The sequence below is a fragment of the Topomyia yanbarensis genome, chromosome 2 (genome assembly GCF_030247195.1).
Source record: "Topomyia yanbarensis strain Yona2022 chromosome 2, ASM3024719v1, whole genome shotgun sequence".
Classification (NCBI taxonomy): domain Eukaryota; kingdom Metazoa; phylum Arthropoda; class Insecta; order Diptera; family Culicidae; genus Topomyia; species Topomyia yanbarensis.
In genome coordinates, this window is record NC_080671.1 from 222,559,596 (window position 1) to 222,575,355 (window position 15,760).

The window sequence follows — 15,760 nt, forward strand, 5'->3', positions numbered from 1 at the left end:
GAGAGAACAAACTTTACTACGCCACACTCTCACCGAGCAGTCGGAGTACAGCAGCAAAACAAAAATGTATTCTACTGCTGTACGGGAAAATGTACTCGGTTAGGCTACCGTTCTGGCAAGAGCTGTAGTGATGCGTCGCTGTAGCGGGCTGTACGGCTTGTGCAAATGTAAATATACCGAAAAAAATGTAGTTTATCGGTACCGTTGGCATCCCTGGTCGCGAGTGTAATTTACGGAACATTTCCATCTTCGGCGGGATACCGAAGACTCGTGCTATTACGGCGACAAAGATCTGGAGCTTCCACAGACGGAGGAACACCGTCACGTCAAGTAAGTAATTTTAAACTTTTTAATAACCCAAATTAAAAGAACTCTGTAGTCACTTCTAGAAAAAAAAAACAAAGTGCTATCGATTCTAAAACCAATAATCACTACTAATTAAGAAGTTCTAGCCCCGACCACCGGTAACCGAAAACCTGTAATATCGCAAAAGTGTGTTACTAACATAAATTTTTTTAACGTAGGACTACGTCTTTGTTTTCGATATAGGGGTGCACGTTGCAAATTCTACAAAAATGGTATGTAACGAAAAGTGGTCCAAATTAAAAAGCATATAATTCAGCCATATCACGATAAATTTTCAAATTTTTTGCACATATCGCCCCGAAATACTTCTAAGAATAGATTCCAATAGATAAACCCAAAGATTTTTGATATCATGGCATTAAAAATTTAAATTATGAACAACCTAATCAAAATACCACGCATTTACACACAGAAGATAGCGTTTCCCTAGTCCAGCACGACAGATTTGTGTACCTAGTGCGCTACGCTTCTATGAATGACGTCATCATGGACTATTTAAACGGACGGATTTCGCCGAAGCAGGTCAGTCGCCTGTTGAGCGGTAGGCGAAGCAGATCACTGCGCTGTGTGTTTTCACAGCCAGTGTTTTTTTTTACAATGGAGAAGACCTTTACGTCCTAGCCCAGTACACATGCTATTGGTAGGGTCCAATCTACCACACGAGGTGCACTGGGGGCGTGTCGGGCTCGAATGGTGACCAGCCATTAATACCGACTAAACTCCATTGGGCTCCGCCATCATTCCTCCCAGGAACTACCTCTCGGTATTACTTTTGTGGGATGGCTGTACTAAATGTACTCATTCACTCTCACTCACGCGTTTATACGTTCTGTATGAGGCTTACTTGGGTGCTCTCTCAATCGCACTTTGATTCACTCTCAAACACTCCCACATGAGGCTGACTTTTGTGCTCACCTTTTTCGTTTCTTGCGAGGCTGACTTGTGTGCTCACCTTACTCATTCCTTGCTAGGCTTACTTTTGTGCTCGCCCCACCCATACTGTGTGAGGCTGACTTGGGTGCTCACCCTATCACCTGATTCACTCTCAATCGTGCCACTCTATTGTACCTTTGTCACTCCCCCTGGCATCCCATGTGGGACATTTTTATTAGGCCCCACTTCTGACATACCATGCGAGGCTGACTTGTGTGCTCACCTTTTTCATTCCTTGCTAGGCTGACTTTTGTGCTAGCCTCTACCATACCATGTGAGGCTGACTTTTGTGCTCACCCTTAACATGCCGTGTGAGACTGACTTGGATGCTCACCCTTTCATTCCTCTGCCACGCCATGAGGTATCGATAGCTAAGTCTCAACATACTACGCTACGACCCTCCCGTCTTGGCATGAGGCAGTCCACTTATACGCCTATACACTCACTCTTCTGTCTTGCTTCGGGGTGGCTGGGTTTACCCCTTACGCGGTTGCCATTCGCTGCGCCAAACCTGCCTCGGCATGAACTGACCATTCACTCCCTTTTTTGCGCTTGGCCTTTTTCGCTCCAGCTAACCAATCACTAGTTAGCCGTGCCCGCCGTCTGTTGCTCGGTTCGCCAGATTACATGTAGCCTACTGGCAATCTGGATGGTAGCAGCCGAGACTGCGTTCCACTTCTCTACCGATTGACACATCCGCTGAATAAGGGTATCAGGGGTTGTGTCCCAGCCACAGACGTCAAGCATTGCTCTTCTTTCGACGTCGAACCGATGACATACGAACAGTATGTGTTCGGCAGTTTCATCTACACCTGGGCAGTCCGGGCAGACTGGGACCTCCGCGTGCCCGAACCTGTGGAGGTACTGTCGGAAACAGCCATGGCCTGACAGGAATTGTGTCAGGTGGAAGTGAACTTCCCCATGGGGTCTTCCCACCCAGCTCGATATGCCAGGTATCAGCCGGTGGGTCCACCTACCTTTCGAGGAGTTGTCCCACTCACGCTGCCATCTGGCGACCGAGGTCACCCTGGTGCGCTCGCGGGCTCCCCTATTTCCACGTAGCTCAAAGCACTCCTCATCTTCCCGAATGACCAGCCCGACTGGCATCATGCTCGCTATCACGCAGGATGCATCGTGTGATACCGTGCGGTAGGCAGATATCACTCTGAGGCACATCACGCGGTAGGTGCTCTCCAGTTTCTGTAGGTAACTGGTTACCCTCAGTGCTCTTGACCATGACGGACCGCCGTACCTGAGTATAGATACGGCAACGCCTGCCAGTAACCTACGTCTACTGGCGCACACCTTTGAGCTGTTGGACATCATTCTCGATAGAGCCGCAACAGCAGTCGACGCTCTCTTGCACGTATAGTCGACATGGCTGCCGAAGGTCAGCTTGTCGTCTATAATGACTCCGAGAGACTTCGGACTTCGCTGTGAAGTGATCGCGACTTCTCCCACATGGATAACTGCATGTTGTGCCGACTTGCGGTTGTTGACGATAACTACCTCCGTCTTATGATGAGCGAGCTCCAGGCCTCTCGCGCTCATCCATTCCTCCACCGTGCTAATCGCGTGTTCTGCGGTTATTTCTACCTCAGGAATTGACTCCCCGTCGACCAAGGTTACGTCTTGATCCCAGGAGGGAACTTCAGTCTCAGAACCCCGTCATACATGAGGTTCCATAGCACCGGGCCTAGGATCGAGCCCTGCGGGACTCCGGCGGTAATCGGAACCCTTTTCTGACCGGCATCGGTCTCGTATAGCAGTACGCGGTTTTGGAAGTAACTTTCCAGGATCCGGTACAGACCCACCGGTAGGCTAAGCAGGTGTAACGAGAGCGCGATGGCATCCCAGCTTGCGCTGTTGAATGCGTTCTTCACGTCAAGTGTCGCTAACGCACAGTATCGAATGCCTCGCCTTTTCTGTTGGATCGCTATCTCGGCAGTATTTATCACTGAGTTGAGAGCGTCCACTGTGGACTTACCCTTCCGAAAGCCAAACTGGTTGCTTGACAGACCGTCCGTACCTTCCGCGTACGGGGTTAGCCTGTTGAGGATGATCCTCTCAAGCAGTTTGCCAGTCGTGTCGATCAGACAGATTGGTCTGTACGCCGATGGGTCGCCTGGCGGTTTCCCGGGCTTCGGCAACAGCACCAATTTCTGCCTTTTCCATCTATCGGGGAAACGGCACTCGTCAAGGCATCTCTGCATAGCTAGCCTGAACATGTTCGGGTTCGCTATGATCGCTGCCTTGAGAGCGTTGTTTGGAACTCCATCCGGCCCTGGAGCTTTGTTCATTACTAGGGATTTAGCCACTGCGAGTAGTTCTTCATTCGACACTGGAGCCACCATTTCGACGGTGCCCGCACTGTCTCGTAGTGCAGGTGGCCAGGGGCTTGTGGCTCGAGACGGGAAGAGTACTTCGATAATCGTTGCCAACCGGTCCGGAGACCGTTCTGGGGGTGAGGAGCCCCCTTTGGTCATGGCCATCACAATCCGGTAGGCGTCACCCCACGGATTCGCGTTGGCACTCTCACACAGGTTGTCGAAACACGCTCTCTTGCTGCTTTTAATAGCCTTGTTAAGGGCCAATTTCGCAGCTCGAAACACTTCACGGCGGTTCTCTCTTGCATCTTCGGTGCGAGCTCTTTGCATCCTACGTCTAGCTCTGAGGCAGGCTGACCGTAGAGCTGCAATCTCGGCACTCCACCAGTATACCGGGCATCTGCCGTTTCTTGGCAGTGTTTTTCTCGGCATAGTAGCGTCGCACGCGCGTGATAGAACAGCTACCAGCGCATCCCCGCTTAGACTGTCGGTGTTGGCCTCCAGTCCCAGGGCCGCGGTGAAAGCTTCGCTGTCGAAGTGATTGGACTTCCACCCGCGTACCTGACAGGGATCTCCCGCCCTCGGATGCTGCACACCATAGTTGATCCTAAAGCGGATTGCTAGATGATCGCTATGGGTGTAGCCTTCGTCTACCCTCCATTCCATGCCTGGAGCCAGACTCGGGCTGGCAAATGTTACGTCAATCCATGCCTCCACTCCGTTTCTACGGAATGTACTAGCGGAGCCATTATTAGCTAGCACAGTATCGAGTTTCGCAAGCGCCTCCATTAGCGCTTGACCCCTGCTATTTGTACAGCGGCTGGCCCACTCCACTGCCCAAGCGTTAAAGTCTCCCGCTATGACTACCGGTTTCCGGGCCACTAGGTCCGACGAGAGCCTGTCGATCATCTGGTTGAACTGTTCTATTGGCCACCTTGGTGGGGCGTAGCAGCTGCAATAGAACACCCCATTGATCTTGGCAATCGCCACACCCTCGGCGGAGGAGTGTATTACCTCTTGAACCGGGAACCGTCCCGTTGTACAGATTGCCACCATTCCAGACCCATCCGACACCCAATTGCCGTTGCCGGCAGGGATACGGTACGGGTCTGATAAGAGGGCGACATCTGTCCTCGACTTCAAGACCGACTGCCACAGCAGCTGTTGGGCTGCTGCACAATGGTTAAGATTTAGCTGTGTGGCGTTCACGGCTTCTTCTTATTTAACTCACCGAATGGACACGAAGGTCCGCCCATAGCATGTTTATGGGCTTGCTTCCTAGCGGTGCAGATAAGGCACTTGTGTGCCTTAGTGCAACCCCGCTCTTTATGTCCTCCTCGCCGCAGCGACGACATAGTTTGCTCCTATCTATGCCCTTGCATTCGTAGGCTTTGTGGCCGGATTCAAGGCACCGATAGCACCTATCCACTGAAGGCGGCTGGGGTATGCTAATAGGGCATACCGACCAGCCGATCTTCAGCTTCCCTTTCTCGGTTACCTTTTTGGCATCCGCCTTCAGTAGCCTGAGGTAGGCTACTTGGGTGCCAGAGGGTCCATCTCTCAATCGCACAGAGGCCCGCTCGATTGTGACGTCGCAATGTTCCTTAACGGCTGCGACGACGTCTTCTCGGGTCGTTAACTCGTCCAGATGCTTGCACTGGAGAGTCATTTCCGCCCCTAGCGACCTGACTTGGGCGCCCTCACCAAGGACCTCTTGGGCCAAGGCCTTGTATACCGCACTAGATTGTGCGCCTCGCTTCGGCACCAGAAGCATTTCTCCCGTGTTGGTGCGTCTCACGCTACGCACATCTTGCCCAAGGGCCGAAAGGCTTTCGGCCGCCTTCATCGACTTTAGGACATCGGCATATTTGTCCTTGTCGGTTTTCAACCACAAGGCCTCGCCTCTGTCCTTGGCCTTCTTCGCGGGCCGCGGTACCTCCGGTGTCCGTGCCGGCTTCTTCTTGGTGACCAGCGTCCAGGGGTTTGGGCCCCCCTGCCCCGGTCGCGCCGGGTCGCTGGTACCAACGCTCTGCTCAGCGAGGTCACTCTCGCCCTCGCTTACCTCGGCCAGACGGCGTTTGGCCTTAACGGTTGCACGCCGTGTGGTGTCGGTTTTTGCACCCTCACCTGGCGACTTCCTAGGGCGCTTTTCGTTCGACGTCTTGCGATTGCCCTTGCCCTTGCCTTTTCCCTTCGAGGGGAACTCGGCCGCCGCTTCGAGCGACGTGGCTGCTCCATAGAAGGTGAAGGCCACTGTCTGAGTGCCCGTATCGACCTTCTCTTTTCCCTCCCTCTTGGAGGCCACTGTCTGGGCTTCTCTGTCGGACTTCTCCCGACATTCCACCCTCTTGGCATAAGCCTGCTGTTTCTGTCATGCGACACGAACAGTTTTTCGGAGTTCCAGGAGACTCTGCGGATAGTGGCCCGTCCGGTGCGTTGGTAGGGCTATTTCCTACCGCTGCTGGGGGGTTACTGGTGCTTTCAGATGCAGCACTCATCGCTCCACTACTCTCCCCACGGCGGGGAGACCTCGCCAAACCACCTCTAGCAAAGGGGTTTGGCACCTCCGATTGTTTGTTGTTTTTAGTTTTGCTCTCCATGTTTGTACCCACGAGTAGCGCGAGAATAAATGTCCGCCACGCCAGAGCTCTGCATTAACGTGGTAAGGGACGCTTACTGTGGGGGTTGCCCAGGTACCCCATAGGCTCCGTTAACGATCGAGCATCTTTTTCACCCCCTCGATTACTCATCCCTCGGCACGGGTCGCTTCACGCCTTGGATTTGGGGTTATGACCTACCTTGCTTTACGTGGTGACCTCGGCCCAGATCATCACAACCATCCTCCTTTACCAGGGCTTTGGACCAGTAGCTCTGGTTCTCAATAGTTCCATGTACGTATATTATTACAGACATGCCGCTATTGAGATCCGTCATTCGCTAGCGGAGTTCACAGCCAGTGTAGCTGAGTTAGAAGTCCGTTACACTGCCTGTGGAGGTACGTTACCCAGTGAATACGAATGAGCTTGTCCGTATGCTATCTTTTGTGTTGTGCTCGTTTCCAGCACACTTTTATGTATAATTATTCGTACACAAAATAGTTTGTACATGTGAGCTCCATTTGCAAACACGGTTAACCTAGTGCCGTGGAATTAGTTGTCTCTTTCGCTCTATCATCAGCGTTGATTCATTTTGCTTTGTGCGCTTGGGTTTAATGTTTGAAGCGAATGTGTAGGTAGTTAGATCTAATTTGTTACTAAATTGCACAACGAAAGTTTATTATTTACGTTCGATCAATTCATTGATTCATTTCCCCATCACGTGATTCATTTCCACTCAGCCTATAGTACTTTGATTCTACTAATAAGTACATACTACAAAGCCTATTTATGAATGAATACACTGCCACTTGAAAAACCGTTGTAAAAACGCATCTTGTGCATATATAAAATTGCTTTCGATTCTTATATATTTATAGTTTCGATATATGATTAAGACCACTGCATTCGCTATATTTGTGTGCGTACTTTAGGAAAGTTATAATAGTGGCAAAATATAACTAGAATGCTTGGTCTATATATGAATTGTGATTATATTGTTTAAAATTTGATTTTTCTTCACTCGTCCGGGTTTTTTACCACACACAATCGAAAAGTTTTTACAAGCTAATCGTGTGCTATAAAGATTTAGTTCCAGATATTAGTTCAATCACAGTTTTCTGTCTTCTTTCTTCAGATCTTCTTAAATAAGTTTAATCGGATTCGATCAGCTACTACTAATAAAATGACCTGATAACCAAGAAGGTTTGGTTCAATATGTAATATTCGATGTTGATTGGTTGTGATTAAACCATACGTAAGAAATATGTTTGATTTATTATTACTCTAAGGGCCGATTTCTTCACCCTCGCTTAACTTTTAAACCAGGCTTAACGAAATTTTAAACCAGGTTTAATTTTTTTTCGATTTCTTCAGGTTCGCTTAGCGTCTAAACCAGGTTCAAATTAAGCCGGGTTTAGGATAAGCGACGTTTAATTTAAGCGGTGCTATGAGGTGGTTTAACGACGCTAAACTCGTTAAGTAAAGATATTCATGTGTAGCATTTCACTCTTCGTTCACCAAACGTTTTCAAACAAGAAAATGTATAGTCGGCGTAAACATATTTGGGAACAGCCACATTGGAGATTTTGGGAAGATATCGATGAAGATAGTGAGGAAAACTATTTACAATTGGCTCGTCGCCAATATAAAATGAAAATTCGCATCAACATTGACAACTGGGACGACGAGGACTTTTTCATGTGATTCCGTTTGCAAAAGAACACTGTAATGATGATCTTGCAAATTATTCGTTCATCTTTGGAAATTGATGAAACCAGGTATTTGAACCACTTTATTAATAAAATGAAAATAATTTGAATGTTTTTTCTACCTTTAATGTAGATATCGACACATCCGGCCGTTGGTGCAATTATTGATCACACTTCGGTTTTATGCCTCAGGATCAATGCAAATCGCAATTGCGGACTTCTCCGGTGTTTGTATTTCATCTGTATGCCGCATTATTCGACGTGTATCGCTTGCTTTAGCGCAAATGTACTTACGCTTTATAAAGATGCCACAAACGCAGAGTGAACTGCAGGCAGCAAGCCGTGACTTCTACGCTATTGCTAAATTTCCGAGAACAATAGGTGCGATCGATTGTACACACATCAAAATACAATCACCTGGTGGTGACCAAGCTGAGAGCTACCGGAATCGTAAATCTTGGTTTTCACTTAATGTACAGACAGTTAGCTCGGCGAATTTAAAAATATTGAACATCGTCGCAAGGTGGCCCACGACCAACAAATTTTTAATAATTCTGCTTTAAAGATGCAATTCGAGGAGGGGAAATATAGCAACTTTATACTCGTTGGTGATTCTGGATATCGCAATACAAAGTACTTGGCGACACCTTTTCTTCGATGTAACACTTCCGTTGAAGCTCTATATAACGAAAGTTTAATCCGTACCCGAAATGTTGTAGAACGTTCATATGGCGTGTTGAAACGACGATTTCCAATTCTTGCATTAGGAATGCGAGTGGAAATATCAACAGTTCAGCTTATTACTGTTGCGTGCGCAGTATTACATAACAGTGCCATCGATGTCAAGGAAGGGATGCCACCAGAAGAAATTGAGGGATTTGACGAAATGTTGGCTACAACGGTACTTCCGGATCAATCCAGCACGGAAAGGAACGCATTGGGCTGTGCTCGAGACTATTTAGTAAATAATTATTTCTCAAAGTTGTGAACACTCCTTAAAATCACTGGGTTGTTATGTGGTTTGATATTACCATGCTACAATTCATTAAAGAAACATGGAAGAATTATTTTTTCGCATTCCTACCGATTTTGGTCTTCCCTATCGATTCACAGATGACCAAGGGAAAACTACCGATATTTTGTTATCCCTACCGAAAACTACCGAATTTTATTGATTTTGGACACATCCTACTCAACATTCATTTTTGGGTTGGATTTGGTCTGAGATCTTAGTTTTCAGTATTTTACAATTCTATGTCAACACTACGTTTTTGGGACAACAACCCGGCCTACCGATAAACTTTTAGTGACCCTACCGATATTAAAAAAATCTATCTGGCCACCCTGGTCGCACATTGACAACACCCGAGAAACATCAAAAGTAATGCACAAGAAAAGCTAACGTGAAAAAATTGGATAAACAAATAAATGTTTTAAGATGCGAAGCTCATGAATGAGCAAGTTATATTGTTTAAACAGAAACATTCCATATGTGCATCGGTTCAAACGGGTATGTATACCGCATTATTTCAAATATCAATTTGAATGTATATGTATATTTGTGATTCAATCTTTTTTTCAGGTAAAACATCGTACTGCTGAATGTACTCTGTGCGAGAATACAGGCGTGAGTATATTTGAACCCAGCTGCAGCGGCCAAAGTCCGGATCATCGGGCTCTACAATCCGTGGAAGCAAACCTTGTAGATAGTGTGAATTATTTCACCAGAAATGAAATGACTAGCTCCATGGTATTTATATCACACACTACCCTTTACATATACCAAAGCTTGTTTAAAATATTTTTAGAAACATCGCGAAACTGAATGTACACCGAACGAATACACGATATTGAATGATACGAGCAAGTAGCATCCGCGAACAAAATCAGGATAGTAATCATCCTGAAAATATGAAAAAAGGGATCAGAACAGACCAAAAAAACCCCTTCGACTTACGAATCATAAGGAAAACATTGAGACAGAGTTTGAGAATTCTTATGAATTTGAGGATAGCTCATGCAATTTCGTCGAAAACGACAATACTCACTCGATGGTTATAACTTGCATATAAAACAATTGCAGATTTTATAAATGTTTGTATGTTACAGGAAAATGATAACATGGAAGTACCCATTCATCCATACCTGAAAGTTACCCGCCTTGAAGTCATGTTCATGTTAATGAACATATTCATGAAACACAATTTAACAAACATTGCACTTACTATTTTACTTTCGATCCAACCTAAAAGATATACTACAAAAAAAATTGGAAGCAGATTCAGAATTACAAGCAAGAAATACTCGCCGCATCGGATATAACTGATATTTTGAATGCAGCTGTTGTTAACATTAAAACGAAGGCAAATGAAATATCACTTTGCTTTAATACTGATGGTGTAAAAATGTTCAACTCTAATATGAAGCGAGCTTTGTGGCCCATAATTGCTTCAGTGAATGACTTGCCACCCAACTTGCGTTTCCTGAGGAAAAATGCACTTGTTGTTGGGTTGTGGCTTCATAAAGGAGAACCTGACTTGGATGTGTTCATGAAACCATTTCTCATAACACTGCAACAGCTCTACTCGGATGGGCTTTAAGTTGGATCAATTCAAGTACCCACAATTAGAACCGTAGCATGCTGTGTTGATACAATGGCTCGCTGCAAACTACAAAAAATCAAGCAATTTAATGAATACGATGGATGCAGTTTCTGTTTGCACCCTGGTCATACAACCCGACATCAAGTGAAGTATGGATACCTTGAAGAAGTACAGACACGTAACTATAAAGATACGTTGCGCGCCATGTCCGTCGGAACGGAGTTAAAGGTGTATCATCTTTAATACTCATACCGTCATTCGATATTGTAAATCAATGTCCAGTCGATTTTATGCACAGTGTTTTACTGGGAGTTGTTAAACAGTTATGTAGGATATGGTTCGAGAAACCGAGTACATCATATTACATTAAAAATAAGCTTCATTGTATCGATAGTTCATTATGCGGCATCCATCCTTTCACTGAAGCTTCCAGGACGGCAAGGAAAATAAGCGAACGCAACACATGGAAAGCCAACGAATGGTTGCAATGGTTGTTATACTTTAGTTCTATTTGTTTGAAACCGTATTTACCCAACGAACAGTATAAACATCATAGAGTACTTGTTACATCAATAGCTCAACTGCTTCAGCCTAATTTATCTGAGATGACTCTAAACGCATGCGATATACAGTTGAAAAAGTACGTGAAAGATTTTGAAATATTTTACGCGATTGATGATATGAATTACATCGTTCACTTACTTTTACACATCGTTCAATGTTGTAGAAACTTTGGCCCACTTTGGGCCTTTTCGTTGTTCTTTTATGAAGATATTAATGGAGTTCTAAAAAAAATATGCCAAAGGTCCTAAAGAACCATTAATTCAAATCGCAAATCGGTATACCATGTCACATGCACGCTATTATTCAGTCGTATATCCAAAATTACAACCAATTGTACAGGAATATTGCAATTCTTTAACATACACCAGAAAAAAGACTATAACTAAAAGAGATTATGACGACTAGAAGGAGCAAAGCACTACTGTCTCCATGAATTCACGGATTGAAACATGGGGCTAGCTCTAGCATATTGTATCCCATTACTTTGACATATGTGTACCCGGGGCAATATGTGAAAAACGAATGAGCGTAACATATGAAAGAGTGAGATAATACATCATCAGTGTTAACAGCGACATGCGACCTCTAGTAGTTATAATCTCTTTTCTATAAATTGAATGTGCTTTTGCCCAGCAAAGAATCGGTATGCTCGGTGTCTTCGTTGGCTGGAACAAAGCTCGCTTTTATGGACCAAGGATCTCCTTGAAATACTCGAATGATTTTTGTGAAGATAAGCCGTCGATCAACAATCACTCAAACTGCGTTGAAGTTGGCGTCGAGGAAGAGGTTGATTTTTGAGAAGCAAGTTTGGGAATACCACTTCCTACATATTTGGTTGATGTTACGATCAGGATTAGTGAAAAAGCAACCCTTAACCCGCATCTACGACTGCCACAAGGGGAGTGACTCCGATGGATAGTTTATATGAACGAAGCAGTACGGGATGAGGGGCACTAGTTGTTGGGCGAAATGTCGAAACCAAATCGATATTCGGGAATGTGCAGAGTGTGAACAGATGAACACATGCGTTACGTCCCGGCAACCATGAAGTCCAATCGCAAATAAATGAGAAAGATAACATTGCCCACTTGTTGAATTAAATTCCAATTGAAATTAAGTTAAATTTACTGATTCAATAAAAGAAGAGTCAATATTTTATTTTAAAAAATCACTCGCTTTCCGAGCTGGAACTACTAGCCTGTGCTGGTGTCTCCGTTGTTTTGAATTGGCCCAAAATCATCATTCGTTTTGCATGCTCCTCCCGCTTGTGCTGATAGCAAAGCTGCTGTAACTGCAACTTTGATTTGTTGGTTTGAAGCTTGATTTGAACGGATTCGAGTTCAACTTTCCGCTTTTGAACCTCAAGACGGTGCAACTCTTCTGTCATTTCTTCGTCGCGCTTCAGAAGTTTTTGCTTTAATTCGAGATCGGCTGTTTAGTTTAGTCGTTTTGCTTTTGTTTTTAAAGCATTGCTAATGGGCCTTTTCATCGTAGTTGAACTATACTTCACCCAATTATTCTCACCTTTTTGTGTAGACTTTGTGATTCTACTAGGACCGGCAATTTCAATTGGATCCTCGACGAGTGACGGCGTTGACAACGTTCTGAGAAGAAAATCATCTACAGCATCATTGCTGATGACAGCCATGCTCATTACTTCCGTTTCTGCGCAGTTTTTTGACACATCTGCCGTTTCTTCCAAATACTCAACCTCAATCTCTTCGCTCTCCAGTTCATTCGCTACTGGAACATCTTCCGTGACATCAATGGTGTTTTCACCAGCTTCGTTGTCACCGTCACACATCGACTGAAGCCCATCGACAGAGAGAGCAATAACTTCGCGTAGTTCTGCCAGCGCTTCTGATTTTGGTTGCCATAGTTCAGAGCTACGACCACCACCAGTAGCCTTATGAGACAACCGCTCCTTAGCAACCGCCTGACGAATAGTTTTTTTTTTTCAAATTCTCGTATTTTTTTTTTAAAACTATTGATGTTCGAACCTAACATAAATTGGTTTAAATTATTTTGCCAACAGCATAGAACACACCACTCACCGTATTGAGACAGCTTGCATTACATTGAGAAGCGATGTCCTCCCACGCACGAACCTTATCATCGTTGGTTAGCATATTGCTGGATTTACACTCAATTATATTTTTACGGCTCAAAACTAATTTTATCAGCAGCTCTTCCTCTGCTTCAGAGAAATTCACTGAGCGAACGCGCTTTTCCGTTTTGGTTGCAGGTTGCATTTTAGTTTTTAATTGAAATCAAACTAACTGGCAGAATGATTTGCGATTTATGTCTTGTCAAACTTCAGCGGCTTAAAGTGACGTTTCCATTGGAAATCACTGGAACGATATTGGAAAATTCACTAAACCAGGTTTACGGTAAGCGATCGTGTCAAATTGCTAAGCCTACGTGAAGAAATCAATTTTTTGAACCCGGTTTAAAAGTGAAGTTTAAATTTAAACTGGGCTTACCATAAACCAGGTTTAGGACGTTAAGCCGAGATGGTGAAGAAATCGGCCCTAATAGCCGTAAGCACAAAGCCATACCACCAGTTTTTAAACCGGACCTAGGATAGGATTCGCCAGCTGGCTTCTTCTTATATTTTACTAATCCCTGTTGAAAACGACATACCCCCACTCGACCAATGTTGCCAAAATATTTGTTTTGTTTCGGTCGTATATTTGTTCTGATTAAAATATTCTATATTATGTACCAATTTCATGGAAAAATCAAAGATTTAGTCTTTATATCCGCATTTAAACGATCATAACGTTTTTTCCATCGGAATACAGCAAAACAAAATAATATATATTCGTTGTTGGACATTACGAAAAATATCTTCACGCCTCTTCATTTTTGTAAGTTGCTTTCTGAGTCAAGCAACCTCTGTCACAAGAATAATTTTCTCTGTTCGGATTTATTTTAAATATTCTAAAACTACTTTTCTGCAAGGTTTAATTTTTGTTTTGGAGGAATGTATAGGTTTTTACATGTGATTGTTTCGGAAAAAACAGCAGTAGAAAATACACTCTCCTATTTACACCGATGATCGATTCAGTTGAAAACTGTACAATTCAACTGTATCGATAATACCAAAGGAAGAACAAGAAGCGACTTCCGGGATAACTTTCTCCCTGTTTGCTCAGTACTTCCAATTTACTCGGTACTGGAACAAAGACAATTTTTACATGATGTTCAAAATATTTTCATACTTACGCTACACAGCCTGTTGATTTCGAAAAGAGGCATTTCCGCATTACTCCGCACACAGAACAGAATCCACGATAACCGCGCTACCGGATCTCTCGGGAATTTCAGTTCTGGATAATATGTTTGATTTCGTCTGCCAAATAATGCCTGCACTTCATAATTACAGACGGATGTTATAGAAAGAAAGCGGTATCTCGAGAAAACAAAAAAATCAACACGGTTAACAATCGTCGTTTTATGTTTGATATCACAATATGACAACACTTCCAAGCAGCCCTTTGGTACTTTTAGTTTCCAAGCCGAAGGTTTGCCTATGTCACTTTCGTCCAATCACGAGCTGGTTCAGAATTGGTTCAAAAACAGAAGACAGAGCTGGCGGATCCTATCCTAGAACCGGACTAACTTTTAAACCGGACTAAAATATTTGGTAAGCTTTAATCAAACGATGCTGTCATTTATATGGCTGCGTTCTGATCTGCGTTACACGTCAATGTTAAAAAACAACAAATTCAACTTAAAGAAAATGTGTAAATTAGACAACATGGTGAATTGTTTTTCTTCCGATATTTTCGTGCAGTAATATAGCTTTTCTTCGTCAAATGTCTCGTTCTATAGCGTTTGAGTACAATTTTTGTCAACTTGTAGCCGATATGTTTCTGAACTTAGAACTTTAACGTGTTGGATAGTTCAAAGTTGGCCGATGATGTACAGCACTTTGTATTGACATAATATTAAATGCACAAAAGAAAATAAATTGGTATACATATGCATGTTTTTATTCAGTTTGAATAGGCGCTCGTCGAGTTAGAGGTGGTGGTTGTAATTGGTACCATGATAGTTATTTCTCGACAAACATATGATTACGGGTTAAAATCCAACTGTCAAAATTCTCTTTGAAAGGAAATTTCGGACAAACCGTTACTTGATAAACACAGTTCACAGCAGTTACACACTTAAAATCTATTACCTACCAGTAGGTAATTTTAATTTGCTGTCCTTATTTCACGGCCGGAAAACAAGGGAGAGGGAATGATTTTTATACTCAAAATTAATGGGATGAAGTTTAGTCGGCTTTGGGGAATATCTCATTATTTTTGGGTAAATTTGGACTCTCTCTCTTTCGTTTTTCGTTGGAGGAAGTAGGATGCGCAGATTTAAGATTACCTACTGCTAGGAAATGCAAGTTTTCTGTGTAATGCGGATAAATATACACGGTAAAAAAAACTTTACCCATTGTATTCAAATTGCCCGTTTTCGAAAATTATTCGAGCTGTCAAAATAATTGGTATTTTTTGCTACTAACAATGAGTGTTTTTTTTATCCATTTCACAACTACTCGATGAGGTAATGTCCATTGACATTTTAATCTTAATAATGAGTGAAAAATCATTAAGAATTATTTTAAGCGAGTTAACCTGCAAACTAAGGTTCATAGCGGA

General features: G+C 43.8%; 2 protein-coding genes and 1 pseudogene across 2 annotated transcripts in view; all 3 read left to right on the forward strand.

The window, feature by feature from the left end:
• Positions 1-15,760, forward strand: part of LOC131678308 (neuroligin-1-like) — a 1,556,576-nt gene that overhangs the window by 392,927 nt on the left and 1,147,889 nt on the right. The window lies entirely within an intron of this gene.
• LOC131678309 (uncharacterized) overlaps positions 1-15,760 on the forward strand; it is a 200,303-nt gene that overhangs the window by 128,559 nt on the left and 55,984 nt on the right. The window lies entirely within an intron of this gene.
• Positions 3,661-14,731, forward strand: LOC131678310 (putative nuclease HARBI1; annotated as a pseudogene).